Source organism: Lycorma delicatula, chromosome 11, assembly GCF_047948215.1.
Source record: "Lycorma delicatula isolate Av1 chromosome 11, ASM4794821v1, whole genome shotgun sequence".
NCBI lineage: Eukaryota > Metazoa > Arthropoda > Insecta > Hemiptera > Fulgoridae > Lycorma > Lycorma delicatula.
This window is the reverse complement of record NC_134465.1, coordinates 61,127,406-61,148,167: the sequence shown is the minus strand read 5'-3', so window position 1 is coordinate 61,148,167 and position 20,762 is coordinate 61,127,406.

The window sequence follows — 20,762 nt, the reverse complement described above, 5'->3', positions numbered from 1 at the left end:
AGTTTTGAAATTTTTATCTGCCAGTTGGATCATATTTTTCATGTGCTTAATATAGTACTTTGTATATTGATTGTTATGTAAACTACAACATTTTTTTTTCTTAAAAATTGTAATTCTTACTTCATATCTTGTAGTTTTTTAAGATGTTACTTCCTGAAATGTTCCAACAGTCGTAAAACACACGTTTATAAATTGTCGTATCCACACCCCAACTTTATTATTAACTGAACCTTTAAACATAAAATAACATTAAAAATAGTTATATATTTTCTATATGTATATTAAGGAAGTTATATTAACTTTTATGATATTAGCAACATAAATTCCTCAAATACTACTGGTTTATAATCGAGGTAGCTCTACCTGCTATAATGGATTAGATTTTTAAAATAACATTTGTTCAAGATAATCCTTATACACTCATCATCAAAAACTAAACTTTTATTTCTTTATTATTAAATTTTAGTATATTTAAAAAAAATTTATTTACTAATAAAATAATTATTTTATGTTACCTGCCGTAAAAATAGTGTTATAAAAATAATCATTACATGAATATAAGAATAAATAAATCAAGAAATAATTTATATATGCTTTATATATATATTTTAAACTACTTATAAAGTTGTACGTTTCTATCTTCCAATATTTATTATAATAATTCTAATAATACACCCATACACACATACATATATATATACATATAAATATATATATATATGTAAAAGTAAAATAATAAAATTAAAAAAAAATTGTGACTGATTCGATATAGAATACAATCATATTTGAATAAGAGTTATAAATATAATTAAATGTATAGTAAATGATATATTCACTTATATTGTAATACTGTAATAATATATAATACACATACTTCATATAATATTGTATTGTAATTTAACTGTATAATTTTTTGTAATATTGCGCTGCCTTAGTGTGTACTATATAATTATTATATACATATATATTTTAATTGTCTATTACTTTCATGTTCTTTATAAATAAATATAATATTGCTAATAAAGTATTAAGGTATTGTTTGAAATTTTATCTCAACCTGTTACTATGGCAACCGGATATATTGCATATTGGTAGAAGGGAATGATCAATTAGAATTGTTCAATAAATAGTTGCTATAGTTACAGATTACTAAGGTCAAGTATCTGCCAATACTTTAATTATTACATTATAGCGACTAAAAACTGATATTACTATTACAACTTACACTAACACAGTTATGTACTAATGTACCTTATTATTTATAATAATAATTATTACACTTATTATTATTAAGTATAAAAAAAAATAATAATACTGGACACTACTATACTTATGTATTTTGCAAAACAAAAATAAAACATATTTTTCATAAAAATAGTTCAACATAATACTATTTTTAAAATACTTATACATGTATAATATTTTAATATCATGAATTAAAAATAAATTTAAAAAACTTATCTTATCTTTATTGGTATACATTGAACGATATGATTACAATTAAAAAGCATAACAGAAAAGAAAAATTAATATTTTTATAATATAGATTTTTCTTATATTTATATATTATTAATATAAATACTCTTTTATGAATATTTGTTAAAATATTACAAATAATTTCTTGACTATCATCCTCTTTTTTTTAAATAATTGTAATTCTTTTAATCTTCCTCACCATATCACATTAATGGTGGACGTGTATTAATTTTGTAATATACATTTTTTTGTAGTTTCTGTTTTATTGGACGTTTCTAAAAAATAAAGTAAAAAAAGAAGTTATTTACATTATTAAATATGACACTACATTCTTTTTAATACATAGCAGTTTCAAATATGTAATATAATTACTAATAAAAGAAAATATTTAATTATTGGGAACTAAAAACTAAATTTTGTAATATAATTCCAATGCATCACGTTTTCAAGTTTAGTATGCACAGCAGCTGTCTGATCTGTAAGGAATTTCATCACAAATCGTATGAAATTCTATGTTTACAAACACTTCTCTTTGTAAACAAAAATGTTTATAAAGTCTATCTGTTTTTTATGTCCATAATTTGTATAAACTTCCAGAAAGAAGTACAGTTAAACTGTTGTCTTTAATGTGATTCCATACATAATCATTTGTAGATTTTGAAATAAGGAGTCATGATTTTCAGTAAATAGTTTTTCATGTTTAATGCAAGCAGTTAAAAGGTAACCTCATAATGGAATTGTTGAAATGAATCACTTTTTTTTTTAAATACATTTTCTCTTCAACAGTTAATATAAAAAGTTACATTACTAAATACAATTTTATTTTTAAAAGAATTTCCATTCTGTCATTCACTTCAATACAATATTCATATCATTTTTCTCTGTTAGTATCGTTGAAAATTTGAAAGAGATAATTTATAACATTTTTTACACTATGATTTCAGAAATGTTTAATTTAAAATAATATTTATTTTTGGTCACTGAATATTTATCACTGTTTTTTTTTTATTGTTTCTTATATTAATTCAGTATCTATTCTGATGTAGTATCCTGTATGGTACATAACCAATTTCAAGAAAATGATTACATCATACAATAACAATTGTATTATAATAATAATAATTGGTATGTAAATAAAAATATTAAACCGTTCCTTAACTAAGCAAGCGATATATGAAAAACTGCCTGATATGATTTTTATTTAATTTTTTGCATAGGTATTGTTAATGATATTCACTATGAATTTTTCCAATATTTTTAAATAAGATAATCAGAACATGTCATTGAGGCAGCCAAGATAGAAATAATGTTAAAAGTCTTTCTGTAATTTTAAATCCTATCCATTACCGTAATATCTGAAAGAACTTTTCAAAATTATCATTTTGATAAGGCTAAATAAAGAATTCCACGAAATGGAAATTCCCTTTCAACATAAAAAATAACATTGTTAATTGAATATGAGATGTTAAGTATCTTTATTTAGTGATTAGAGTATATTATCCAATGACATAATTAGTTTTACATATTCTGTAATTTGATAGAAGGCAATAGAAAAAAGATAACTTTTTTTTATCTTTAACAAATATAATATATATATGTAATTATGAATATTAATAGGAATATAAATTGGGGATCACATAAATTTGTACCATTCTTTGAAAATATATAAGTTTCTTTTCTTTTTTTTTATTTATAATTTTAAAAGATTATTTTTTTACTTAGAATGATTGCTGTTATTTTGAGTATAAAATATTTATTACTATTGTTATTTCTACTGTTACTATCAAATAAATTTTGAGGTACATAAGTTCATCATTAATAGTTTATATGTGCATATATATAAATTCATAAACATCCACTTTTCTATTTTGTAATTAAAGAAATAATTATTTTGCACTATCACCGAAATTATGATGATTAAATTTGAACTTGAAAGTGGTTTTATTTCTTTTATAAACTTATTTATTTAGCACATGTTAGAATTTAAAAATAACATTAACATTTGACAAATTAGTAAAACCACAGCCACCCACAGTCGAGAAGAGATTTAATATATACTTTCAAATTCTGTAAATTAGATCACGGCCCTGATCCAACATCATCAGTCGAAATTCTAAGCTTCTTGTTTTGATAATATACCAATACTTTCAGGTTGGTGCATATACACAGCCACTGAAATACAATTTAATGAACTCCTGTCAATATAATTTAGAAATCACATTAGCAGGGAATTAATAGGGAATATATCTGTTGTAATATATTACATAATTAACTGTAAAATAAATTCTGTACCGAATAGCCTATTTATTGCATTTTGCAGAGAATTTATTTATTTGTTTTAAATAGTTTTTTATTATTTTGGATATAAATATATTTTGTTACATTAATGTCATTTTAAAACTAAGTTCTTGATCTATTATATAAAAATAAACAGCATACAAATAATAAGTCTTTTAAAATCAAGAAAGTTAAAAATTAAAAAAAAAATATAAGAAAATAAAGATTTTTCCTAAAAATTAAAGTTATAAAAAAAAGCATCAAAATATGACACACTCATTTTATAAAATAGATTTCAATGCTCTTGTCCCATATAAAAAATTTAAAAGAACACATTGAAAAACATTTAATTCTGATATATAAAAATAATATTGTACAGAAAATGGAGTTTAGTTTGTATATCAACAAACATTATAGAAACATTAACACAAATAATGTAATATTTCAGTTATATTGTTAATAGCATTTTCAGTTGAAAAGAAAGATAACAAAAAATAAATCCATAATATATATTATTGTTCTTTAAAACTTTAAGTCTAAGGCTTCATACATAAACCCTCATGGTTATCATAATTTTGTACAATTAATTAATTGGCTCTGGTATAGCTACATATCCTAAGAAATCCCATCTCCATAATCTGACTTCATTTTTGGTGATCGTTGGTGCAGAATGTGTCAGAGTTGACCTATGTCCTTTGACAGATTTTCTCTTTTATTTTTATAAACTGGTTAACCAATAGAGTATATGAAATTTATATAAAATTACAAAGAGGTTACACTAAAACTGTAATACCGTAGGTGTTTACGCATGTACTACTTACTAAGTGTAAAAACAAACTGTTTATTGATAAACTTTTAAAATGTTATGTTCAGTCTCTGCTTTGAATTGCCAACAATATACTAATTTGATGAAGCTCCAATATGTTTTTTAATGTAACATATGTCTATTAAATAAGTAGCTGAAATCTTATAAAAATAAAAGTACTTTCAAGTTTGTGAGCAATTCTCATAGATTCTATCCTCAAAGCTCATAAAATTTATTTGTTTTAATATTCATAAAAATTTTATTCTTATTTCAATTTATTTTTAAATATAACTTCACTAAGTTGGAATATTATTAGTCAAGTTGAAATATTACTTTGCTAATAAGTGTACTTGAACTGAATCTGGATTAATGAATTTTGATTTTAAAGCATTTTCTCTTTCAATAATATTTTACAGTGAAAATTTAAAGTCAAAAAACATTTATTCATTATGATACAGCAAAATTATAATTGAAGGATTTAACACAATGTAGAAATGAAATCAGTATGTTAAGAACTTTAATACTTATGATGTATTTTTATTATTTTTTTAATTAGCATCGAATTCTTTAATGATTAGCCATTAATGAAGCACAACAGTACGTAAAAAGACTATAATTAGTGTTATTTATCTCTGGTGATCTGCAAGTAATGTATTCTTTTCAGCAATTGATAATTTTCTTCAATTTTCCTGGATACTATCTAAAATTTTCCAGCTGTTAACAGAACCACTAAGACTTTTGGGAAACATTTTACTACCTTACTAAGGAATCCTTTTTTATTGTTAATATACATATTATTTTAAAGTACCTGAAACTAAATGATTTTCCTTCATTCCTTCTTTTTAGCGTTCATTTTTTAATTTTAGAAAGATAAAACAAACAAAACAAAAAGCCAACAATTTTAAGCACAGATAAGTCCCTTTAAAAAAATAATTTATATTATTCACTTTAGTTTTTAAAGTTCTAATCAATATTTATTAATTAAACATGCTAGCATACAATAGAGTAATTTTATGGACTAAATTCATTTTTTTATTATCTACTTCAGTAATTTGTACTTTTCATTCAGACCATTTTTACAAAGTGTGAGATTATTTTTATTATATAACTATTTTCTCTCAACTATTTACCTGTCAAGCACATTTAGAGGAGTTTCTATGTTCAAACCTCCCAAGTTAAACTTTATATTTTAACATTGTAAAAGTTTTAAACTAATATTTTATCAATCCTTCAATGTATTTTCATGTTTTTGTTTTTCGTATTAATGAAATGTAAAGAAAGAACTATTTCTTTTATTTATTTATTTCTATATTTTATGTATTAAGTAGTTTCAATGACGTCATCTAAGAACTAACTAACTACAGCAGTAGATCGCCTACTACATTAATACTCACCTAAATTACTTAATATTGGAAAGGGAACAGAATTCTTAAGTAGAATAAAAGTATTTTTCACCAAAAAAAAACACTTTTTATATTATTACAAGTACTAAAGTCAGATGGTAATCTTTCTATAAACTTTGGCCGTAAATAAAATGGCTTAAATATAATAATATAGTTCTGTAGATCTTCACAAATCTGCTAATTCAATTTCCTACATTGTATTTATAAGTAACTAAATTTCTTTTAACATTATAAATGGAGTAATACTAAAAGAAATTAATTTCAGCTTACTAAAATATTGTTCACTGATTCATATTTTCTTATCCCTACTACACATATAAAATGGCTTTATTTATAACTTAAAAACTAAAGATCTCTGAATTTTGTTTAGATAATGATATCTGAAATAGTATTAAGTATTTTATACAAAAGACTACGATATACTGCTCTCATCAATTTATCAATCCAAGTCTGCCTTTTAAATAGTAAAGATATTTGAGTCCTTTTTTTATAATCTGCATTTTCATTCCAAGATAGATTATGATCAATCAATTTACCTTAGAACTTCACTGTTAATGACTGTTTTATACTATTATTACCTATTATAACATTATTTTCTTGTTTGTTATATTTACTTTTATTCTGCAATCAATTACACTAGATGAGCAATTTAATAATTACATAGATATATCTCTCAAATGGATTTATATTAGTACCGGATTCTATCACTGTTTTACGATCTGCATAATCTCCAAATATAATAAATATCACAAATCTCTGGACCAATAGATTGCCCTTACTAGTAAAAGAGTTAAATTTTTCATATTTTTATTAATTCTGAAATAGTCAGCTATCCAAATTAGTGAAGTTTTATAGTAGATAAATTATTCTTTGTATATATAAATCTTTAAATATGTGTGTTTACTAACGTATTATAAAATCGTTCATGTTAGTTTATAAAAAATATATGTTAGATTATTATTAATTATTTTATAAAAATTAATTTTATTTTATAGTTGTATTATTATTTTTATGTATGTATTTAATAATAACTATTTTAAAATGAACTAAATGTGGACGGCATAGAATTAATTAATCAAACAATGGTTTATTTTAATTTTTGTTTTTAGATAATTATTTCATAAATATATGATATATTTTGTATCATATATGATTGCTATTATACAAACCTGATTGTATTTCATTTACAACTAAAAATTTTTTTAAATGTAATTAATATTTACATGATAAAATTCTTTTTTTTAAATGAATCTTTTGTTTGAGAAGTTTTAATTTTTGTTTTCATTTTTTTATAAGTTAATAACTTTACTTTACTTTTAAAAAAAGGAAATAATTATATCATAGAATTTATATTTTAATACAGTTCTTCTGTCCTACCTAACTTCATACAATTATTTATTTTGAATAATATTGGTGAGATTTGAACTGTATTTAAAGAAACAGTTTATTTTGAACTTCATAAGTATTTTATATAAGAATATATTTAAATTAATAAGACCGACCATAAAAACTCATAACTTATTGTTAAAATTGTGAGATTTAAATATTTATATATATATATTAATTATATATAATGTTGGGCATGAGTATTTATTATGAAAATATCGGTTGTGATTATTATTTAATTTTTTTGTTTTTTATTTATTTATTTCTTTTCCTAATCATAAAGAAAATAAAAAAAAAAAAAAATATTAATTTAGATTTTTTAAAGTATTACAACGAAATATGTAATATATCAATGTAGGTGAAAGATTCTGTGTTAGGATTAGAAATTGAATTTTTTTTTGATTTTAAGGCTTTTTTCTAATTTTTTCTGGTTTAGACATTAGGTTTATTTTATTCAGGTTTTTATTTGTTCTAAGATATATGAGGTGAAAATTTGGGCGTCTGAATTTTTTTTTTATATGCTGCATTGTTTATTTTTACAGTAAACTACACTATAGTAATAAACATTTTTTTTTTTGGATATCATTACTCAGAAAAATATGTCATATCGTGTAGAGTTATAATTAATTCCATTTTTTACGAGTCAGTGTCATTTTTCATTTTAATTTGTATATGCAATGTTCCTATTACTCCTTACTAAGGTTCCATCAGATTTTTAGAAGATCATTTACCCCAATTGCTACATAATATTTAGTTCAAGAATATAAAATTGAAAAATTAAGGCATAAAGAAACATTTTACAAAAATTTATTATTTTAAAGATTTTAATGTAAGTATAATGTAGATGATTTTCATTTTTAAATGTTAAATAAATTAACTTTTTGCACAATTCTTTTAAGTGAAAAATATTATAGAAGTATTTTATAAATAATTACATTTTCATTAAAATGATTTATCCATCTTATAAACTCAAAACTTGTACATGAATATATGTACAATATGGAAGTTTTAATCATTGAAAGAATCCTGAGCCTGATTGGGATTTAAACCGAGGACTTTGCAAATAAAAAGTCCAAACACAATCATTTCACCATGGAGATTGACGTTATTTAATTAAAATTTTAATAGATCATAAGAAAAATTTAGTATGAAATAAAAATTAATAGAGTTTATTTAATAATGCATTATTTATTAATTTAAATTTAAATAAAAATTCTAGGTTAGTACATAAAAAAGTCATCATCTCCTCTTCTGTGTTAATAAAGGGTACACAATGCATTTTTTATAACATAAAAGGAGTATTAATTTGTTTTTTTACAAAAACTGTTCTATTCCTTCTTATACTTTTGGTGCATGTAAAGAATCTAAAGTATAAGAGGCACCACTTAGTGTCGCTTTCTCTGAGAATAATGATGTACACTATACAGCCAGTCTCTGTGTGAATTGAATAAAGGATGAATATCACCTGTGTGTGGGTGTGCTTAACTTACTGATGACAATCGTACATTTTTTCTAAGATTTAAAGCAATGGGAAACTACTTCATTCCTTATTTTCTCTGATAAACCTGGCATGGGATTTGTTATTCTTGAGAATTGCTGTGTCATTTTTGAGAGATATTATTCATATCATGTTGCCTAGAACCATTATAGTTTAGCTTATTATTTTGTATATATATATATATATATATATATATAAAAGTAATTTTTTTTTTATAAATTTTTTTTTTCCCCAAAAATAATAACACTAAGAAATTACATATTGAAAATTATTAATTAGCAGATCAACGTAACTTTTTTTAAAGAAGTTTTTATTAGTATTATTTTTAAATTAACATCAACTATTTTTAAAAATAAAAATACTTGTAGTTTTTTAAATATACTTTTATTATAGAAATTAATTTATTTTCCAAATTTGTTCTCTTCGTTTTCAGAATTATATATCCTGTTGAAATTTTGTTTTACTTTCTTTTTTTGTAAATGAAATAACAAATCTAAGGAATAAATTTATTATTTATTAGCTACTTTTATGAAAATCTGGTAAAAGTAGATGAATGTACTTGATGCTAACATCATCCAACCTTTGAGATGTTAATTAGTATTTTGTCTTATTAACATTTTTTCATTTGACCGTAGCTACCTACTATCCATTATTCTGCTTAAGCAAAAGCTTACTGTAACTGTTTTAAGTGACTTTTATGTCATTTAATTTATTTCATTTTTCAACATGTTATTTTTTTCATGGTAAAATTTTTCACATAGATACTATCAATATACAGCAAAAAATAATATAAAATAATTTAATATAAAAAATATAATATAAAACTATATAAAAATAATATAAAATACATACAACACAAAATAAAAATTAGTACTATGTATTATACTTTTATATACTATGCATGGGAACTATAACAAAGCTACTTTGTATTGGAGATAAGATTTCAGATTTCTGATTTACAAGATTCTCTTAAAAATTTATTATTTTTTTAAGGGTTTTAAATCCATTTCTAAGTTAAAATAGCATTAAATTTTACAAATATTAATTTGAACTGCAAGCACCTATTGCATCGATCCCGGAAAAAAATTTGAATATTGAGACAGAAATGATTTAAAAATTGGTTTAATTTTCAGTGAAAAATAATGAATTCATTTCATTACTAGATGAAAAGATAACGCTGAATTGAGAGATTTGGAATGAATTTTTTATACATGAACATTTCATGATTTTTATACCAGTGCATGTAAAACAGTTATTTTAAAACTTTCTAATTTTGATATCCATTCATCACATGTTATGTTTAAAAAGAAACCGTTAAATATCTATTACAGTACTCTTTTTAAACAAAGTAAGTTGTAAGAAAACTTTAGTATTATATATGTTGTTAGCTTTTATTCTATGTGAAACCTTTTCAAAAATGTCCACTAGGAGCCAAGTTTGGATCACTGCTTGGTGTCATGGCACCATCAGATATGCTACTTGGTTTTTAGTTGTATTTTGAAAGATCTTTGTTGTTAATGTATATGCTCAAACAGCATATATAATTAAAATTGTATTTGTTCAGTTGGAAAGCTATTTTCATATTTTTAGTTGCTCAAGTGTGTCGAGTGTGAATCCATCCTTGTATGTAAACAATGATGGTTGTGAATAACACACACTTGAGCAACTCAAAATATACAAATGCATAAAATAACATTCTGAATGAACAAACACAATTTAAATCGTTAACTGTATAAAAACAAAGCATTTTCAAAAACCAATCAAGTACTGGAGGCACTACAACATTCAGTACTCCCAGTCGCAGTTTTTGATGAAGCTTAGCTAAGAACAAAAGCTAGTTAAGACAAAGGTAAAATCTTTTTTTATTTTTTTTCCCGTTTCAAAAATACACTATTACCAATGTACGAGTACTATAAAAGTGTTTTTTTAATCTTTAAATACTACTTATTGAGAATGAAAAAATATATTTTTAGTACATATTCAATTTTTTATTTATTACTTTTGTTTTAAATAGGAAATAAAAAAAAATAATTAAAATACTCAACCAATTTACTAGTAGAAGAGTATAAAGCGAACCTTTTCCTGTACACTTGGGATGTTTTATAACCTTCATCATAAAGGTAATTCATTGTGATAGGTAATTTAGGAATTCTCCGTTACTTTAATAGGTAAACTATTATGTTAAATATTAAGGAAATGTTTTGTGTTTGGTTGTTTTTTTTATATCATATTTACATCACATAAATACTGTAGTTTACTGTCTCCTAGAATAAATAATAGTGGCAGAAATAATCATGATTTTTTTTTTTTATTATTTATCCTAAAAGTATAACAAAAAATCCTTATGACTATAGTTTTAAAAAAATTTTATTTTAAAATATGATGCCTAATCCTTTTTCCAATTTTTCTTCACTCGATAAACTTCCTTTCTTCTAAAATTTAGAGAAAAATTTGTTAAGGTTATATTATTTTAAGATTTATTTTCAGAACTTAAAAATTGTAGTGTTTCAGTGTTTTGCTTTTAACATCCATTTTGGTTTTTTTCTAATTACATTATTATATATATATTTTAAGTTCTATTTATTTTGTTTCAAATATATATAGATATTTATTTTTTATTAATTTTTTTTTTAAGATTATAGAAGGAAATAATATTCTAAATTGTAATTTTATATATTAAACAATTAAATTATATTAATTCTTAAATATTTTTGTATTTCAGTTTTTAAAACTCAGTTTTCAAGAAGGTGAGTGTTAAAAACTGAATGAGTTCAATAAACTCTGTTTTAGTTAAGTTTACTAAGTTGATTTTAATTATTTTACTATACTATCTAGATTTCTGTAATGCAGTGAAACTCCAGTTATTTGTATTTGCAGTGACCAAAACTAATCTACATAAAGCAATAAATTTGGATGACAGATAATATTTTTTCATGAAACCGTAACAAGATGTGTAATTATTTAGTATTAGAATAAAAGAATTTAAAGTTTTTATTATAAATTTTTATTTTATTTACTTTTATTTCAACTAAATTTTTTAACAATTTTTTTTCTATTTTTATTTTTAAGCTGGATCAACTCTTAATGTCATTAACAATTTTGTTGGCTTGAATGGTAACAGATTTTTCCGACTAGCATGGAATTGAGCCCAGAGTGTTTGGTATAGCAGTCAAGTATTCTATAAATAATGAAATAAAATTAAAACTTAGCTTAAAAAGAAAAGAAAAAACTATGGCAATTGAGATAAGTTTTCTTCAAGTAAATGGAGTTTTACTGTTTTAATTTTACTTTAGACATTTTTATTAGTTATTGCTCATATAATTTATTTGTTATACATTATTAATATTACATTCTTGTTGTTCTAAAATAATAAAATTATTTATTATTAATATTAATAATGTATGATTTTTTATTGTGAATATTACTATTTATTTTATTTATTTGTTGAAATTAAAATTCTTTATACATTTAAATTAGCTGTAATTTGTAAATATTTATTGTTACTCCATTCTTGTATTATATTTTAATCTCATTATGATTATTTTTATTATTATGATTATTATTATTACTATTATCATTGTGTATGAGAGACAATCAGTAATTCTCACTATAAAAAAGCAGTTGATGGCTGTAAAAAAAAACAAAAATAAAAAAAAATTAGTAATGATGAAAATAAAAACATGGAAAGTAAAAATGTTATATTTTTATTATTCTGTAAATCTTTTAACTAATTTCTCTTATTTTATTTTTTAATAGATTTCATACTTTTCCGAAGAAATATTTTTAACTAAAGGATTATTTGACAGAATGGTTGTATGATACAACTAGTCTTTAACATCTAACCAGTAGCAATAATACTACTAAGTAACGATTAAAGTCTGTCAAATTTATACAGTGAATTGTAATTTTTAGCGAATTTGTAAAATTTAATATTTACAGCTTTTCTTTCTGAAGTGTGTATATATATATATATATATATATATATATATATATATATATATATATATATATATATACAAACTGCACCCACAGGAGTCTCTGGGACAAGCCACATGCAGTTGTCCTCTCCAAATGGACCCTACAATTGACTAGTTGACAGTTGACTCTCCAGGTGAATATCAGCTACTGGAATCATCTGCCCTTGTGACTTATTTATTGCCATCAATAAAGCAACTTTAAATGGAAACTGGAGGTGCTTGAAAATGAAGGGCAAATCTAAAGGAATGTACCCCATACACCATATCACCTTTAAAGCTACTTTTCTCTATAACCAAAAGAGATATCGAAAAAGATAAAAAGACTTTTTATAGAAACTTTAATTTCAAATACTGCAACTGGTCTCTGAATTCAATTTGACCATTGGTTTGAGTCATATATCGTAAAAGTCATATGTAGGTAGCAGTCATATATCGATAAAGAAATAATCCAGTTGTTATCACAAGTCAATAAAACAGCCACTCTCTTGAAACAGTAAAATATTTCATAATGTGGCAATAATTCTTTGTTCTTTCTAGGCATAAAAACTATGTTCATACAAAATTATATTTGCTTATACTACATAAACAAACTGTATGAAAAATCATTCCACCAATATATTTAAAACACAGTTAACAGATATTCTTTCACAAGAACAATATTATTTAGTTGATGAATTTTTAAATATGCTAATTCAAAATAAACAAAGAAAAAAACACATATATTTGAATGCATCCTGTTCATATGTGCTCAAAATAATTTTCAGTAGTGGCTACTCCATTATTTTGTAGTAATTTTTTATATTTAATGTATTTACTTTAATATTATTTCACATGTTTATGTTTAAATAATTAATATGGACCTTACTGTACACATTTAAAGAGGTGTGAAATAATTTAATAAAAATAATTTGGATATAAGGAGTTGGTCACTGACCCAGGAACTAAAACAGAAGATGAATTGTAAAAGTAATACATAATTTGGTGATAAATGGGATATCACATTTGATAAAATTATTACATAAGTAATACACACTGAAATGCCAGGTGGTAATTACACTAAAATTACCACCTCTTCCAATATCGGAATGTTTCAGAACCATCAGATGGTAAGGAATGCAGTTTACTGTCTTACCTAAGCCCTATCTCAATTTTATTAATATATATTACATCAGTGCTTAATGCATATCAAATTGTGAGATCATAAAGTTTATCAACAAATCAGTTAGAGTAATGGTTACCATGTTGGGTTCTGGATCTTTAAGAAGTTGCCTATGGGTTTATTGTAGCAAGGATCAAGTATTTTTTTCACTTATTTTCTCCACTCATTTTCCTTGTGTTAATGTATAGCAAAAAAATCAAGAACATTGGTTATGTAATGGCCTATTACATAAAATAAACCTCTAATTTTTTTCAGATTGATGATATCACCACATAAGCTTGAAGTATGTGCAATTAGGTTTAAAAAAAATTAACAACCTTTTCAAATTTTCTGTAATTTTGACCTTTAGTAGTTAGCAGCATATTATTAATGACTACTAGAATCTTAATAATATTTAATTTAATACCGACTTAGAAAAATCAAATCTCACAGAAAAATCAAAAAGTATGATAATTTTTGTATAATTTTCTTTTTAAAAATTTGTTTTATTTTACACTTTTATTTTAATTTAAAATTAGAATATGTATAAATAAAAACTCATATAAATAAAAAAAAGGTTTGTTAGAAATATAAAGACAACAAATTAGAATTTTAATAAAAATAAGAAAAAGAATACTGAAAAACATAGTTTTCATGAACTAAAGCTCTCTGAGATTCTGACATCAGATGATGTCATATTATAATTTTATTATGCTAAAAAAATCCAAAATTAAGCAATTCTGTTAATGAAATAATGAAAAATATATTTAAACTATCTATGTAGACTATGAAATATTTCATTTAAAAATCTTGTGATAAATTTACATCATGACCAGAGTAACTTTCTATACAAAATAAGAAAAGAACGATGAAATTTCTCTTTACCATTTGGTGAAGATAAATTCTTAAACATACTTAAAATACACATATAGTCTGACTAAAAATAAAAAAAAGTAAATACAGAACTATTACATAAATAAGCAAATTAAATGGTTTATAGATTTCTAATTTTTCAATTTTTGGCTATAAATTAACTTTTTTTCAACATTAATAAAATATACTATTACATAATAAATTCAATGAATAATAAATATTGATTTGAGCATTGTTTTATTTGCAGACATTTATTATTTATTTTTTGTTTAAATAACAAATTAGAAAGGATTATATTTTTATTGATAGAGTCAAAGAATCAAGGCTTTATATCATGCCTCAAAAACAAGACATTACAAAACATTTCATTAATCAATGTCATAAAAATTGTTGCAACAGGGAATTTTTGTATCATTATTATACTCCTTACAAAAGATAATTTAGAAATACATGTAAAGATGTTAATTTAATACTGAAACGCTGATAATTCTTAATTTATATTACAGCTAATGTAGGAATTATAGTTTGTCAGAAATTTATATTAATAAACAGATATAAATAAATATATTTTAAACATTCATGGACTTACATTGGAACAACAAATTAATATTAAACCAAAAATGCTTTACTCATATAAAAAAATGCTTTATTCACATGATGGTTAAAATTTTATTTTGATACATTTTGAAATATGGAGAAAAATCTCTTTCATAGGGATGAACTTATGGCGACTGATTTACCTTCAGTCAAAATCTCTAGCCGAAAATATTATTAGGTGGGTACTATATATGCACACAATTTCAAAACCTCTAGCCGAACAAATTATTTAGTTGGGTACTATATATGAACACAATTTCAAAAATGGGAAAGGTAACCACTTAGAGAGGATGTCGATGCCACTTTTTTGGTGGAATTGGTTGTCGTGTTGGAGTCCTTCCATAGGTAATATATTTTCTCATAATGCACATCTCTTTCTTATCCTAAACCGCTATGATTGAACTTAGGCAAGATCTGTGACTGTAAATTGGCCTATGCCTTTGATATGCAGTCCAATAGTGCCCATATGCCCTTGGTGTGATCTTGTTGGGACAGGTTTGTATGGATTCCATTTATGTTGCAATGGCTACAAAATTAGCCCAATGAGTAAATTGTATTTTTTGTCTGAGTTTATTAATTTCTTTTAAACTATAAAACAGTTGGTGGCTTCTAGAGGAAATAGTCACAATGCAAGAGATTGTAATTAATTACAAAACCTAGTTCTTGTAATAAAAATTTATGTATCCTTTTAATTTTTTTTTTATGATACTGAAAATGAGGCTACAATAATAAAAAATCCCAAACGTCTGATAATTGTTGAAATGAAGAAGTATTTTAATGTATCAAAAGTTACTTTATGTAGTATGACAATTCTTATTTTGTTTAGTCATTTTCTTAACACTAACAGCACATCTGTGAGATGACTCTTCTATGACTGAATGAAAAAAACAAACTAGTGACCATGTTTTTCATTTTACCTTGCTTTTTCATAGGGTAATTACTGCCTCAGTGATTAAATAAAAAGTTATTATTTGTAAGATCTTGATCAATTAATTTATCAAATGTTAAATAATAAAAATACATTATCTGATAAAATGGTTAATATCTATTTATAGAATACCACAAATTCTTTTTACTCTCTTATAGTCTCATAAAAAGTATTTAGAAACAACTCATACGTATTTTAGGCCAATTGATAAAACATTGTTGCCATATATCTAACCTAATGCTGTCACAATTAGAAATAAGTTTCAACTGTATGAAACTATAAAATCTATATAAATAAAAATGTAAATGTTTGTTCAAAATCTTAGATCTCCGAAAGTTCTTCACCAGTTGCTTTGAAATTTTGACACAACATTGCATTCGAATACGCACGTGTTTTTATATACCAACTATTTATATAACTAAGATGTCACACCTGTGACAGGTAAAAACATGTTTTTTTTAAAAACAGCGCTATCTGTTGGATGTAAAAGCAAACGCACACTATATTAAATGTTTTACGATTCAATTTTAATGTTTCTGATATGTGTGCCCGTTATAAACTGAAAAACTACTGGCCCGATTTATGCGCGGGGAAAATGGAGAAAGGGAAATGGTAAAAATCGATAAAGGTAAAAGGGAAGAAGGGGAAAAGGAAATGGAAAGGAAAAAGGAGAAAAAAAAGGGAAAGAGAAATGGGGGAAGGAAAGGGAAAGGGTGATATGGGGGAAGGAAAGGGAAAGGGTGAACTGGGAAAATGAAATATGGTAAAAATTAAAATAGGGAAAAGGAAAATGGAGAAAGGGGAAAAAGAAAATGGAAACGAAATGGAGGAAATGAAAGGAGAATGAGGAAAGGTTAAATTTTGTGAAGTTCGGTAATGTTCATTTTGTTAATGTTTTATCAAACTTTCGATTGTGAATATAATATTATATATATACTCAACCAGCAATAGCGAAGCATTGCCGGGTCTGCTAGTGTTAGAAATATTGTAGGGATACTACTTTTAATGAAGGTTACTACTTAACACTGAAAAAAAGCGGTTTCATCACAGATAATTTCTCATTTATAGAAAAACAATAAAAAATTAAATCAATAGATTGAAACAGTAAAGCGTTTTTATTAATAAATTTGTTCAATATTTTTTAATGGTATTTTTCTAACATGCGAGGTAGATCGGTGAATAGGAATACCCCTTGAACTTAACGCGTGTAGGAATGATAAACGACAGTACAAGGCCAAGTCGGGAAATTTTGTTTTAAAACAATAGGATTTTTTCTCTTGTCTCGCTATCATTCAAATTACAATACATACATATTCCAACTTTCTAAAGTTTAAATCTAGGTCTAATTTTATTATTGTTGTATTTTTTTTGTTCTTAGAACTGGAATAAATATTTTAAAAAAGTAAGTGATATTTAGAATTACCTTGGATGGTAAAAAAAGGGTAGCTAAAATAAAGTATAGAAATTATTCATAATTTTAAATAATTCTATAATCTACTTTATTAGACTCAAAAAAATAAAACGAGTGATAAATTCTTGTAAGGTAATAGCGAGTTAAAAATTTAGGTCAAAAACGTAAATATTAGAATGATTAACATCATGAATTAAAAAAGTAGAGATTTATTCTCTTCAAAATATTTAGCGTACTTATAAATATTTCTTACTGTATACAGTACGAAAACGAACAGTTTTATTATTATATTAATATATTATTATTACACGCTGTTCATCAAGTAAAATAAATGACCACATTATACGAATTTTTAATTCATCTGAAGGTTACCTGAACAAATTTAAGACGATATTTATAGTTCACGTTGTTGATGATGAGAATAAAACACGTGATTAAGCACGTGAAATAGTTGATAATGTACGAATATTTTATTAAGAAAGATGTTATAAAATTAGCAAAATTAGGTGATGACAAACATTTAATACGCATTCAAAAATGTGAAGAAAGAACCGCTGCGTCTTCAACTTGTGGGATTTTAAAATCACAAATTCTAAAAATTTGAAAAGAAAAGCAGGATCTTCTTAAATCTAAAACACAGTCGTACTCATTCCAAAAAATTAATAAACAGTGTTAAAAACCAGTTAGAGGATAAGACAATTTTGATTAAGGCATTGAACAAGCCGAAATATTAAGACAATAGGCAAAACATAATGAATTGCCTATTTTAAATAAATTACGCGATCAACTTCAAAGAATGTTCAATTTTAAGGTTCTACCAGCTCTCCTGAAAGAGTTAGGCTTTGCTGTGTAAAACTGATAATAATAAAAAACTATGGATTGAGAAAGAACACATCCGTTGTAAGAGGATGGAAGATTTAAGAAAGATGACCGATTGTTGAAAAAAATTCTTCGATTGTTTATTTGGACAAATCTTATGTTTTAACGTCCTATTTGACTACAAAATCGTTGTCGGATGACAGTGATGTAGAAGTAAATGTACCGATTAAAGGTGATCGGTTAATCAATATCCATGCTGGAGGATAATTAGGGTTCATCCGATCGCGTTGTTAAATTGTAAAACGAGTTCAAAATGCGTTGACTTTCAAGATAGCATCAGCAATAATTTCATGAAGTAGGCATCTGAAAAATTAATTCCTTGGCCTTCCCTCCTCTCTAATCAGTGGTTGTTATCGTTAATGTGCCATACCACAGTTCACTTCGTATTGAAATGATATGAAAAGTGACATGATTAATTGGTTAGAAAAGAACAATATTTTGTTTAATAAAGCAATGTTAAAACCACAATTGTATGATATAATTCTCCCGACGGCAAGTCTTATTCTTTAAGACTTTGGGGGTTGGCGTCCCCACGAGCCTAGCCTCTGCAGTTTTTCTTCCCACTATACACTGAGCTGCAGAACACATTACACTATACACGTATATCATACCAAGAATACTACACAAATTACAACATATACCTTTACACAAGTACACAACAACATTCTACACTATTTCTTCTTACACATACAATCGGTAATGATGCGACATCTTACGATGCGCAACCGTAACCCAAGGTGGGTAGTGAGTCTCGAACGATGTCCTCTGGGCACCTGGGCGAACTCAGTAGTATTTATCTCTAGCTCCAGTACGCGTGCGCTCTACTGGATTGGTCTGTCATATCGTCGGTACTCGTGAGACCAAGATTTTAAGTCCAAAAATAAATCCTATGATGGTTAGTGATCTATCTGAAAAACCACTAATTTTAGTCTTGTAAAGAGACCCCGTTCAAATTTTTCTGACAAGGAAAACAGCCGACGAGGAAACAGTTAATTCTCTGCGTGCAGCCGGAAAACATAGCTTCTGCTATGTTTTGCGGCTGCACGCAGAGAATTAACTCACGGGACCTGGTAAAACCAGATGTATCTTTTGTCACCGCTATATAAAAATAAGCTCCTAAAAATGTAGGTAATACTGCGGATCCTGCAATTTGCTAAAAAAAACTTGTTCAGATACTATCTGACCAAGTAGCTTCACTTATAGCCACTATTTCAGAGCTGACTAAAACGAACAGAAAGTCGTTAGCTGCAGTTAGTGAAATCAACAGTGGAATTCCTGTGAAAGTGGGAGTCCCCAAAGTTTTACCTATACAGGCAGCGGTAAACCATCTAATAAGCTCCCTCTTAAATAAGAGCCCACACAACCAACCCCTCTGGGATTTCATCTACGACTTCCCATCCTTCAAAATTTCCTCCTCCATCACCTCATTTACTGGAGGATGTGATTGAGGAACCGCCGGACCCCAGAACATCGGAGTTCTTTAAAATCAAAAATACGAAAAAGAAACACCGGATCACCTATAACTAATTTTGTCATATATTTACCTGTACTTCTGTATCTAACTACCTTTATTTATGAACATTATTCAGTGGAACGTTAGAGGTCTTCGGTCCCGCATTAAAGATTTTAGAGTGTTGATGCGCGCTCATGAATAATGTGCTTCCAGGAACCGCATCTGTTGCAACGAGATGCGGTAACACACACAGGCTATACGTGTGAGAGATACGATTGTCGTAGATAGTAGAAATGGTGACGGTGTTGCTATTTTCATGCGGAACGAGGTGTCGGCTACAAGGCTACAACTAGCTACCTTCATTCCTGCTATTGCTGTAAAACTCTCAGTCCCGTTTTTTATTGCATATCTGCAATTTGTATCTTTCGCTAAACTCTGAGTTCAATGCTCTAGAAATATCAAATATCCTCACGCAAATCCCATCGCCGCCGTTAATAGTAGGAGACTTCAACACCCACCATATTTCCTGGGCTCCTCTTTCTGCTCCTCTTGAGGAAATATGATAAACAGAGTGAAACAGGATTTGGAGATTTGTCTACTGAATGATAGGTCATACACATTTACGTCCTCTTCTCTGGTACATTGACCTCTCCTTTTGCTC